Here is a 12,988-nt window from a genome sequence, read left to right as displayed (position 1 = left end):
TCACCCGAGACTGGAATAAAACCTGGATCCCTCGTGTTGTAAAGCAGCACTGAACCACTGTGCCACCCAATTAGTTAGAGCTTTGTTGACCAGCACAGAAACGATGGGCCAAATGGCTTCCTTCCGTGCTGTGAATGTCTATGATCAACTCTCATCCTTGCAAGCTGTAGAAATACAGACACAGCGTAAGTACCAGTGCAGTATTTCCACTTTGCACTACCAGACACCGCACTATGCAAGCTACAGTCAGTAAGAGTGTGTCCATTTCCCCAGTTTTCTCATACATGGTGTCCTTTCACCTGACTAATCGCACCTATTAGCATCCCACTGACAAAATGATGCACATCAGAGAGGTCATGGTATGATTACAGATATTACTGTTTAATTATAGAACAGAGAGTGTGTAGCTAAATGGAGGATGGCAGCGTCATCAGAGAATGAGATCAGCATATTGTAAGAGAAAATCTGAAGTGAGGAATACACAGGAGAAACACTGCATCATACTATATAAAACCCACTGTCTATAAACAGATCGAGGCTGGTGGTTCTATCTTACCTAAATAAGACTCTTCCCCTCTCATCACTATTTTTCTAAGGGATGTGGGCATCACTGGAAAGCATAATTTTGTTGCCCGTCCCTAATTACTCCTGAATGGCTGTCTCAGTCATTTTTAGACTCTGCTACATTACTGTGGGTCTGGAGTCACATGGAGGCTACATCAGAGAATGATGGTGGATTTCCTTCGCTAGACCCTACCAATATGAATTGGGTGGGTTTTCACAACAAACAGTTACAGCTTCATAATTACCATCACTGAGACCAGTTTAATATCCCAAACTTATTAATTGGATTTAATCTCCACCAGCTGCCATGATGAGATTTGAACCTAGGCTACTAGCCTGATACTCAGGGCTCCCAGTCCAGTGGGCTACAGAGAGAGGATGAATCAGCTGGGGCTGTTTTCCCTGGAGCGTTGGAGACTGAGGGGTGACCTTATAGAGGTTTATAAAATCATGAGGGGCATGAATAAGGTAAATAGCCCAGGCCTTTTCCCTAGGCTGGGGGAGTCCAGAACTAGAGGGTATAGGTTTAAGGTGAGAGGGGAAAGATAAAAGGGACCTGAGAGGCAACTTTTTCACACAGAGGGTGGTGCATGTATGGAATGAGCTGCCAGAGGAAGTGGTGGAGGCTAGTACAATTCCAATACTTAAAAGGCATCTGATGGGTATATGACTAGGAAGGGTTTAGAAGGATATGGGTCAAGTGCTGGCAAATGGGACTAGATGAATTTAGGCATCTGGTTGGCATGCACAAGTTGGACTGAAGAGTCTGTTTCTGTGCTGTACATCTTTATGACATTACCACTTGATCAGTGGGCTCAGGAGAGGCACAACTTATACAATTAAAAGTAGGGCCTTAGGCAGTGTTGTAGAACAGAGCGACCAAGGGGTTCAGGCACACAATTCTTTGTTGTTTGCGTCATATAGACAGGGTGATTAAGATGGCGTTAAGCATGCTTGCCTTCATTGCTCAGGCCTTTGAGTATAGGGGTTGGGATGTCATGTTGAGAATATATAGAACGTTAGTGAGGCCTCTTCTGGAGTAGTGCCCAGTTCTGGTTGCCCTGTTATAGGAAGTGTGACAATGCTGCTCCTTTACCAAGATTATGCTGTCCTTGCTTTCTTTTTCCAGAGGGGTCATAAAATCATGGGTTCTGAGATGTCTGGGTTTATTTACTTGAAGAAGCTTTTAAGTTTAAAAACATCACTTGTACAATGAAAGGGGAGCGCCAGCTCAGATTCTCTCTAGTTTGTTTTGGTTTTCGCAGTCTGGCTGTTCAGGAGCTGCTGGTCAGGTTAAGCCGGGGAATCCAAAGAAACAGCTACAGTGGAAGGTGGGTCTGTGTTAAACCTCTCTGCCATCTCTCTCTCCTGTAAGAACCTGTGTCTGCTTATACCTTTTTGTCAAGGGGATATTTATGGGGACTGTTGCAGGAATTTGGAACATCATTACGTTGGGATAGTTTGATGGATTTTCGGATAGGTTGTTATCTGTATTCTGTTCTCTTTTGTTTGTGTTTCACTCTGTAAATAAATTGTTTTGATTAAAACCGAGGAGTTTTAACCAACTGCATCACTCCTGGAATATCCACTTTACACCTGCTCAAAATAACGAGAAGCGTTAAGGTCTGGGCTACCTTCTTGAAATGTTTTGAGGGAGTCTGGCCTGGTCCATAGCAGAAGGATATTATCAAGCTGGAGAAGGTTCTGAAGAGATTTTCCAGGATGCTGCCAGGAATGGGGGGGTTTGAAATCTAAAAATAGGCTGGGACTGTTTTCACAGGAGCGTAGAGGGTTGAAAGATGACCTTGTAGAGGTTGATAGAATAATGAGGGATATAGATAAGGTGAAAGGCGGTGTCTTTTCCCCAGCGTGGGGGATTTCAAGACCAGCGAACATTTAAGGTGAGAGGAGAAAGATATAAAAAGGACACAAGAGGCAACGTTTTATGGAGAGTGTTTGTTTATGGAATGAAGACGTGATGGATGCAGGTACACTTACATTTAAAAGACATTTGGATAAGTTCATGAATAGGAAAGGTTCGGAGGAATATGGCCGAAAATGTGTTGCTGGAAAAGCGCAGCAGGTCAGGCAGCATCCAAGGAACAGGAAATTTGACGTTTCGCGCATAAGCCCTTCTTTTAATGCCCGAAACATCGAATTTCCTGTTCCTTGGATGCTGCCTGACCTGCTGCGCTTTTCCAGCAACACATTTTCGGCTCTGATCTCCAGCATCTGCAGTCCTCACTTTTTCCTCGGAGGAATATGGGCCAACTGCAGGCAGGTGGGACTAGTTTATTTTGGGATTATGGTCAACATGGAGAAAGTGAGGACTGCAGATGCTGGAGATCTGAGCTGAAAATGTGTTGTTGGAAAAGCGCAGCAGGTCAGGCAGCATCCAAGGAGCAGGAAAATCGATGTTTCGGGCATGAGCCCTTCTTCAGGAAGAAGGGCTAATGCCGGAAACGTCGATTCTCCTGCTTATTGGATGCTGCCTGACCTGCTGCGCTTTTCCAGCAACACATTTTCAGCTCATTATGGTCAACATGGTTGCATTGAAGGGTCTGGTTCCGTGCTCTATGACTCTACGCTACCCCACAACCATCTCACTCCAGCAACAAAACCTCTATTCCTTTCTCTCTCATGTGTTTACCCAGCTTTCCATAAAGTGGATCTACACCTTTCACGTCAAGTTGTTGCGATGTCTGCACGTACCCTCTGAGTAGAAATGTCTCCTGAATTCCTTGAGTAATTGATGACTGTCTTATATTGATAACACATAACCCCTTATCAGTCACTCCTCCATGTGGGAACACCTTCTCCATGTCCACCTTAGTTTTCAGGGACATGCAAGGTGCGTTTAAGACAATGCATTATGGTTTTAAAATTGTTTCCTGTGGAATTGGGAATGTCCATACCAGCTGTGATCCAAACCCTCCCACTTCTTAGATCCTCCCTCATACACTCCCCTCAATGCCCTCAACCAGGGAGGCCCAGTATAAAATCCTTTGCTTATCTGGGAACTAAACCAGGCCAACAGGATCCACAAACCTACTCCCAACTAATGCTCTGGCTTCCTGTTCGGGTGATGCCCCGTGCAATCCAATCCAATCACATCTACTCCCAATTTCTAGGCATGTCCATGTTGATCATGCTGGGTACATGATCTGATATTTTTGGAAACCAAAACCCATTGAGGTCAGTTGCATTGCCTGGAATTTAGACTTATGGAGCAAGGAGGGGAAATCGTCTCAGACAGCTCCTCTTACAACACATGCAGTTAGTTTGCAGGTCAGTTATGGCTACATCTAATGCCAGAACAAGCTTCAGGGAGTTAAATGCAACATTTCCCAGGACCGATACCTGCCATCTCAGCATGGCAATAGGATCAGGGAACGTCTGAGCAACATGATGCCTTCTCCCGAGAAAGTGGTGCAGTGGTAATATCTAGCAATCCAAAAGTCCAGGTTAACATGCTGGACACTGGAATCATTGTTCTGAGGTCACTCAGGTGGATCTCATAGAATATGAGTTCCCTGATTGGGGCTGTTAATCTGGGTCCAATCAGGGAGCCCTGGCTGACAGATATAAACAGGGGTGTTCGGGTTCTGTTCACTCTAGCAGCCAACTCTGAGCTAGCTGCATCAGTGTCATGTACTGTGCATGTGTAAATAAAGACGGACTTGGTGACGGGAATACTGGTCTTTATGAAGTTATTTTAGACACAGTTGCAAATGGACCCTGATAATTGATGGAACTCTTATTCAAGAAATCCAGAAAGAATATCTGGAATTTAAAAACACTAGTCTTAGTAATGATGACCATAAAGCTATCAAGGTGAAAAATCACACAACACCAGGTTATAGTCCAACATGTTTATTTGGAAGCACTAGCTTTCGGAGTGCTGCTCCTTCATTGGGTGGTTGTAGAGTATACCTGATGAAGGAGCAGCGTTTCGAAAGCTAGCGCTTCCAAATAAGCCTGTCGGACTACAATCTGGTGTTGTGTGATTCTTAACTTTGTACACTCCAGTCCAACACCGGCACCTTCAAATCATGAAGCCATCAGTGATTGTCACAAATGCCCTTTGGTGAAAGAAATATACCATCCTTAAACTGGTCTGGCCTGCTTGTGATTCCAGGCCCACACATTATGGCTGATTTTTAACTATGAAAAAGAGTTATTAGAGATGGATGATAAATGTAGGCCTTACTAGCAAAGCTCCCATCCCACAAATGAAGATAAATAGCAATCCTCAGTGGCGGTATTTGCTTAAAAAGAAAGAACATGGTGTTCCAGAGCACCTTCCATGATCTCTGGGTGCCCCATTGTGCTTGACATACTTTCAAAGTGCAATCACTTCTTCGATGGAGGAAATGTAGCAACCATCTTGCACACAGAATGATCCCACAGACAGCAATGTGGGAATGACTACCCGTAATCCATTTTTTATAAGTGTTGAGCGACAAATATTGGTCAGGCCCTTGAACTGTACAGCATAGAAACAGACCCATCTGGTCCATGCCGACCAGGTATCCTAAATATATCTAGTCCCATTTGCCAGCATTTGGCCCATATCCCTCTTAACCCTTCCCATTCATATACCCATCCAGATGCCTTTTAAACGTTGTAATTGTACCAGCCTCCCCCATTTCCTCTGGCAGCACATTCCATACATTCACCACCCTTTGCATGAAAAAGTTGTCCCCTCAGGTCCCTTTTAAATCTTTGCCCTCTCACCTTAAACCTAGGCCCCCCAGTTATGTACAAAAACCTTGACTATTCACCTCATCCATGGCCCTCATGATTTTCTAAACCTCTATCAGGTCATCCTCAGACTGACATTCAAGGGAACACCAGAGTGAACTCTCCCCTCCTTTTCTGAAGATAGGGAACTTCTGAATCCACCAGAGGAAAGATGGCATCTTGGATGATGGTCGAGATTAACATTCCTGATTTGAGTAGTGAATGAGTGCTCAGTACTGTTTACATTGGCTAGCCTTAGAGAATCCATAGCCCTGACTTAAAATTATTGTTTTTCCAATAAATTTAAATGTAGCCCAATTTTCTTAGAAGGGTAGACAGACTGACACTCAAGACATAACTAAAACCAACACTCAACAGATAACTCGAAGCTAAAGTCACATCAGGCTGTAATTTCTGTTTTTTTAAGCAGACAATGGAACTGGGAAAAAAATAAGGCATTGCTTGTGATGGGAGGCTGTAGTTGCCAACTCTGTTTGAAATGGTCCTGGGAGGTTAGTCACATGACCAACCATCCACTTACCCCAATCATGAGCAGTTGGAAAAGCACATACTTACAGAGCCTGCACTTCCACAATCATTGGATTGTGACTTGTACTTTGTTATGCACTGGGATAATCCTTGACTGTTGTCAAACTACCATCCACCACATTTCCGATTTCTTTTTAACCAATTAAAAGAAAATGTGTTTGAAAACTGAAAGATAGCACACTTTTTGAAAAATCATTACCTCCTCCTACGGTTTCTCCTGTGTTCTGCTCAGCACCATGTCCTGGAGATTAATCTGCAAATCCTGCAGACTTCAGTGCAATCCCCACTGACAGAACATGCCCATGGTCCCTTTCAAACCCTGAAATGCCAATAATGACTGACTCTCAAACATGAAATCTAATTTTGGTTTGCTACAGGAATCTGGAAACAGGAAGTATCGCCTCTCTTCCCCCCTCCCTACGGGGGAGAGAAACCACAATCAGAGAAACCACAATCAGATTATGTATCACTCCTCTGATTTGTGTATCAGTGAAAATCCAGAAAGTACACGTTGAGAAATGGAAGGCTTCCCATTCACTCTGGGCTCTCTGAGTTCACTCCCCGGGTCAATAATGAAATGTGTGCACTGGGCATGAACTCTTTGCACCCTCAGCATGTCTCAACAGATGTGGGACATTTACTGGATGAACTCATTCATGTTCAGATCAAAAGTTGTAGGGAAAGATACTTGTTAAGTTAGTTAACACCCAGACCTGATTCCCAGTGTTTGTGTGTGCTGCATTAATTGATTACAGCTGGAATACAGTTCCATAGACACTGTCAACGGGTCACAGCTCCATAGACAATGAATCTTACCAGAGTGTGGTTCCATGGGACTGGGTCTCACTTGGATACAGTTCTACAGTCAACTGGGATTGCTTCTCAAGAAGTCCAGTTCCACTGGGACAGATTCTCAATGGGGTACAGCTCCAGAAACACTGACTCCCATCGGGGTATAATTCCACTTGCAGACACTGGGGTACAATTCCGTTGACTCTTATTCTCACTGGCATGTAGTTCTACAGACACTACTTGCTCTGAGCAACAGTTCAACAGACAGTGACTTTCACTGGTGACTCCAATTGGGGTACTGCTCCATTTGTAATTGCTGCTAAGTCTCCAGCATCCACCCTGTATGTGTGCATGCGGACGGTAAGTGTAGACAATTTTCTGCCTGTGATGAAGGTCTCACATGGATGATACCAATCCTGCTTTCAAATGGTGTGTTTTTCCATTTGGACTGTGATCCTCCCCATTTCCCTCATGAGGGTCTGCACCTGTAGAGTAACATCCAAGACGGCTCAATTTGAGAAGGGGAAAAATGGAGAGTTTTTTTGGCTGTGCAAAGGTCTTCTCTATTAAATAATGCTAAGCTGACATCAACCCATCCACTTTTGGGTTCTGCCTGCCTTTTGTTGTAGATTAGAGGTGTTTGGAAATGTTTTATACAGTGCATGTGGTTGGGATGGAGTTAAGTGCTGACTGTTCTGGTTCGGTGGCCCCCGGGTGGCACCTGTTGCACGTAACTCCTTCCTGATCCATTTTCAGCAGGGGGAGGGGGGAATGGTCTGTCTGTGTGTGGTGCAGAAAAAGAGCAAGAACTACTGCCAGGGCAGGACTCAAACCTAAGGGCAGCTGGCAGCCAGGTCTGGCACTTTTCAGATGGGGGGGTAGGGTACACGCTGAGCAGGAGGGGACGCTCTGGCTCATTTATTCCCCTGCTGTCAACTGGGAGCACCTCAACCTCTGTGCCAACTGAGAGTTCACCAACCTGGGAGTGACGTTACTGCGTCCTGGGCCACAGGCCTCAGTGTCATGGTGGGGGAGGGGCAAGAACTAAACACAACAAATTCTGATTGGATCAATTGGGATGATCGGACAAATGACAGGACACTTTGACAGGATGAGTGGACGGGAGGAATATTATTTAAACGGCTAGATCAAAAAAAGCTAGCATCCAAGTTCAAAGTTTAGAGGGAAATAAAACAGAGAACTGCGAGACTGGAGGTATGAAACAAAAACAGAATTTGCTGGAGAAACTCAGCATCTGTGGAGAGAAGGTAAAAACAATGCCGGCAGATGCTGGAAACCAGATTCTGGATTAGTGGTGCTGGAAGAGCACAGCAGTTCAGGCAGCATCCGAGGAGCAGTAAAATCGACGTTTCGGGCAAAAGCCCTTCATCAGGAATAAAGGCAGAGAGCCTGAAGGGTGGAGAGAATTCAGAGTTAACATTTCAAGACCAGTGACCCTTGGTCAGAACATAAGCCTTGCTAAAACGATTCAGTAGTCAGACCACAGTTGGAATATTGTGAACAGTTTTGGTCCCTTTGTTTAAGGAAAGATACAATTGCATTGGAGGCTGTGCAGAGAAAATTCATGACATTGATTCTGGGGTTTGGAGGGATTTGTTTATGAAGGCTGAGCGAACTGGGCTTATACTAATCTGAGTTTGTGAGTCTAAGAGATAAGTTTCTTAGTGGGTTTGAGAGGGTAGATGGAGAAAAGTGCTTTCCTCTTGTGGGAGACTCTAAGACCAGAGAGCATAATCTCAGTATAATGAGTCACCCACTCAAACTGGAGATGGGGAGAAATTTCTTCTCTTGGAGGGTACAGAATCTGTGGAATTCTTTACCTCAGAAGACTGCTGAGGCTGAGAAAATTAAGTATATTCTCACTCGTTGCATTCTATGTCACCATGTCCTCTCTTCCCTCCCATCACCCCAATGGGACTGTCTGCTCTCTTCAGCCTGGCAGTTAGACACATTATTGTTCTGCCGTTCCCACATTCCAATCACTTAATCTGAACTAGCCACACCCTTTTGCCCCCAGCACTCCATCCCGCCCCATTATTGCATAAATGCTGCCCTCTCCACACTTGACATGAGCTCTAATGAAGAGTCAGCTAGACTCGAAATGTTGGCTTGCCCTCTCTCCATGGATGCTGCCTGACCCAGTGTCCCTACCCTCTTCCCTCTCCCACAGGTTGCCCCTCCCCCACAGGCATTTGTTTTCAGTAAGTACATCCAAGGCTGAGACAGATTTTTAGTCAGTAGGGGGAATCGAGGAATGTGGGGGTAAAGGCTGGAAACTGGAGTCAAGGATGATCAGGCCAGCCATGATCTCATTGAATGGCGGAGCGCACTCGATGGGCCAAATGGCTGATATTAGCAAGCTGCTTTCTTCCAAGGCTTGCATTAGTCTCCTTATCCAAGCTTCCTTTAACTCCACTTTGAAAAGAAACTGAAGAGGCATCTTCACGGCTGTCGGGACTCAGAAAGGAGCATTGTCTAAGAAGACGCCCACAGGCTCTAATTATTACTTCCTGCAGTTTCAGTAATGATAGTGTTCTTAAATGCAATACAGAGCCCAGCGCTGATCTGAGCACATCCCCCTCGCTGTAACACACTAACTTCATGTTATCCAACATTATGTTTACTGACAAAACAATGAAAGTGGAATGCGCAGTAAATCTCCCAAGTCCTCAAAATAGTTTGAGAGAAGGGTAGTTGCAACAACAGTGCAACTCATAAACAACAACAAGACTTGCTCCAAGTAAATCCTATGTTCCCACCATTGCATCCAAATCTGGAATAGCAACCTTACTCCCACTTCCCAGAGATAATCTCAACTTTCTCCGTGGTTTAATTAATCTGCAATTTCTCAAAGCTGTCCACTCTCACCCCACCACACCCTACACATCTCCCCACCACAGCCCCCAACCAGCCCCTCCACACCTCCTCCTCCTCACACCCCTTCCAAACCTCCCCACCACACCCCTATTACCACCTCCAAACCCTCCCCACCACCCCCACCCCGGACTGACCTGGAAACTGATGCCCATGGAGGGGGTGGAGACAGTCTATCAATGATTGAAAAAAAACGAGATGGGCTCTTGATGGAAATAAACCTGTTGGGCTATAAGGAACGTAACTAACTGAATTACTCCACAGACAGCCAGCACAGAGTCAATGTGCTGAAGTGTCTCCTTCAATACGATAGTGAATTGATCACGCTATGGTCTGGTAGACTGATGCCCTGAGAGATTGACCAAATTTGTGGTGCGATGGATTCAGGCAATTCCCAATGTTTCACAGGAACTGTGATTCAGACAACAGTAACCTCACTACAATTGGACTGGAGCAGTGTTTCATTTCTGAACAGCGTTCCCTGTATAAGGAATCTGTATAGGCAACACAATGACACACTGCCTGAGAGGTTAAGTCCAGAGACATAGATAGTACAGGCATCCAGAGCGACTGAGTCAAAGTCACCAGTGCAACTTGTTTTCATGGGATGCTACTGTCAGAGAATTTGGCTGGCATTAGTAGCCCCATCCCTAAATGCCCAGAGGGCAATTAAGAGTCAACCAAATTGCTGGGCGTCCGGAGCCATGTGAAGATCAGACCAAGTGAGAATGGCAGATTTTCTTCTTTAAAAGGCATTAGTGAAAGAAAAATCAGATGGGTTTTTAATGAGGATGGCTACATGGTCGTCATTATTCAAGATTTTTAAATTCAAATGTCACCCCCCTTGCCAGAGTGGGGCTTGAACCCAGAATGTCAGCGTGGGATTCTGAATGGGCTAGCCCAGTGACCCCGTAACTGTGCCATGAGCTCGCCAACCAACCACGATTCCCACTCAGGAAGAGAATCTTCTGAGGCTGTTGCCACGGCTGCCATGGAAGGAGGGAAGGTTGGGGGTGGGTTAGGGTGTGCGCTGCCAGGGAAGGAGGGAAGGTCGGGGGTGGGTTAGGGTGTGCGCTGCCAGGGAAGGAGGGAAGGTCGGGGGTGGGTTAGGGTGTGCGCTGCCAGGGAAGGAGGGAAGGTCGGGGGTGGGTTAGGGTGTGCGCTGCCAGGGAAGGAGGGAAGGTCGGGGGTGGGTTAGGGTGTGCGCTGCCAGGGAAGGAGGGAAGGTCGTGGGTGGGTTAGGGTGTGCGCTGCCAGGGAAGGAGGGAAGGTCGGGGGTGGGTTAGGGTGTGCGCTGCCAGGGAAGGAGGGAAGGTTGGGGGTGGGTTAGGGTGTGCGCTGCCAGGGAAGGAGGGAAGGTCGGGGTGGGTTTGGGTGTGCGCTGCCAGGGAAGGAGGGAAGGTCGGGGGTGGGTTAGGGTGTGCGCTGCCAGGGAAGGAGGGAAGGTCGGGGGGTGGGTTAGGGTGTGCGCTGCCAGGGGAGGAGAGAAGGTTGGGGGTGGGTTAGGGTGTGCGCTGCCAGGGAAGTAGGGAAGGTTGGGGGTGGGGTTGGGTGTGGATGTAAGGGCATAGAACACACGGTCAATAGAACAAAGTTCTACTGGGCAACTGAAAGAGGTATGGAAGGGCAGTTGGCCTGAAACACAAGGATTGGAATTGGAGGCCATGTGAACCTGAAGCCAACATTGATCAGAGAGCATCTGGATGAGAGGGCAGGTGCTAGCTGGTGGTCAGGTAGTGTCAATGGGTACAGTTGAAAAGTTAGCCTGTCAAAGCCAGTTCAGTACCAGGAGCAATCGTTGAGCTGCCTACATTATTCAGGCGAGTATTGGAAAGAGTTTTGCCAAAATCTCAAACCCTGGGTTTTTCCACTTACCTGGAGAAGGCAGTCTGAGGTTATCAGGTCTGAAATGGACCACAGGCGACTCGATTCTGATTGGGTTTTGAGAGCAGAACCCCAGCCACTCACCGCAGTCCCTCCGAGAACCACTCATTGGGAGCGACTCTGAGAGCTACTCACCAGGGGTCACTCCCACCCCCCCCCCGATGAAAACGATCAAAGAAATAAATGAGTAAAAATAAATCAACTGGAAAAATAGAGAGGAGCTGATGCATCTGGAGAGTGGGGCAGAGGAATGCGTGTGGAGAGCTCTTCGCTGCTGTTCTCGTTGCTCTGTCTCTGACTGTGAGGATTTAAATTCTCTGCCAACAACATCAGTGCCAAATGCCAGACTCAGTAACCCTTTCATTGGCAGCACGCTCACAGACAGTCCTTCAACTCTGCAACATCTCAAAGTAATTGCCTCTGATTTTCACAGTCTCTTTGGAAACTGCCCCTTGCAATTGGTCATTAAACAGGTGTTGGGCCTGATAATCAGGGTGGATGATGAAGACTGATCTTCCCTCAGTGAAGGATCAGAGAATGGTTCCTGATTCTAAATCAGAGCTTCCCTGAGGTAAGGTCAGCAACTGGAATGGACATCAGGGAACTCTGAGGGAGTTCTAACACAGAAGCCCCACCCTCTTCCTGCTCCCATAGCTTCCCCCTCACCCACAGGCCCTCCTCCCCCACCCCTCATCCACAGGTACACCTCCCCAATCCCACCCCACTTCCAACGGTTGCCCCTCAGGCCCCCATCCCCTAGGTTCCCCCCACCTGTTCCCACAGATCCTCCTTCCCCACACCCCTCTCACAGATCCCCACCCCCACCCCACTCTAAAAGATCCTCCTCCCCCAACGAACTCTTGTGGATCTCCCTTCCTGCCTCGCACTCACAGATCGCCCACCTCCTCACAGATCCCCCTCCCTCATTCCCTCTCACAGACCCCCCTCCCCCACTCCACTCCCACAGAACCCCCTCCCTCACTGCCTCCTACAGATCCCCCTCCCCCATCCCGCTCTCACAGATCACCCTCCCCTATCCTGCTCCCGCAGAACCCTCTCCCCCAACCCACTCTCACAGATTCCCCTCCCCCACTCCGCTCTCACAGATCCCCCTCCCCTATCCTGCTCCCACAGAACCCTCTCCCCCAACCCACTCTCACAGATTCCCCTCCCTCTCACAGATTCCCTCCCCCACTCTGCTCTCACAGATCCCCCTCCCCTATTCTGCTCCCACAGAACCCCCTCCCCCGACTCGCTCTCACAGATTCCCCTCCCCCTCCCTCTCACAGATTCCCCCTCCCTCATTCCCTCTCACAGATCCCTCTCTCTCACATCCTCTCACAGATGCCCCTGCCCCACCCTGTCTCTTCCAGGTCTCCCTTCCCCACATTCCCCCCCCCCACAGGATCCCCAGTCCCACTCTGCTCCCACAAACCTCCCCACTCCACTCCCGCACCCCCCCCCCCAACACACACAATGCAAGTTGTTGCCCAGTAAGTATTGATTAGATACAGGGACTGTCCCATAGGAAATCCTTGCTCATCTGGAGATGTTGGTGTTG

At 47.4% G+C, this 12,988-nt stretch overlaps 1 protein-coding gene across 5 annotated transcripts in view; it reads right to left on the bottom strand.

Moving 5' to 3' along the window:
* LOC132836070 (KN motif and ankyrin repeat domain-containing protein 2-like) overlaps positions 1-12,988 on the bottom strand; it is a 162,346-nt gene that overhangs the window by 110,800 nt on the left and 38,558 nt on the right. Inside the window, exon 1 of one of the 5 annotated variants that reach the window (XM_060855323.1) lies at positions 11,419-11,470. The exons of 3 other annotated variants lie outside the window; for them this stretch is intronic. The gene's annotated coding sequence lies outside the window, so the exon portion shown is untranslated. Of the gene's footprint in view, positions 1-6,672; positions 6,692-11,418; positions 11,471-12,988 lie in introns of those variants that run through there. One more of the 5 variants, XM_060855324.1, reaches the window with a different exon arrangement.

Source organism: Hemiscyllium ocellatum, chromosome 45, assembly GCF_020745735.1.
Source record: "Hemiscyllium ocellatum isolate sHemOce1 chromosome 45, sHemOce1.pat.X.cur, whole genome shotgun sequence".
Lineage (NCBI taxonomy): Eukaryota > Metazoa > Chordata > Chondrichthyes > Orectolobiformes > Hemiscylliidae > Hemiscyllium > Hemiscyllium ocellatum.
Note: the sequence above shows the minus strand (reverse complement) of the source record. Positions and strands in the feature narration are given on the sequence as shown.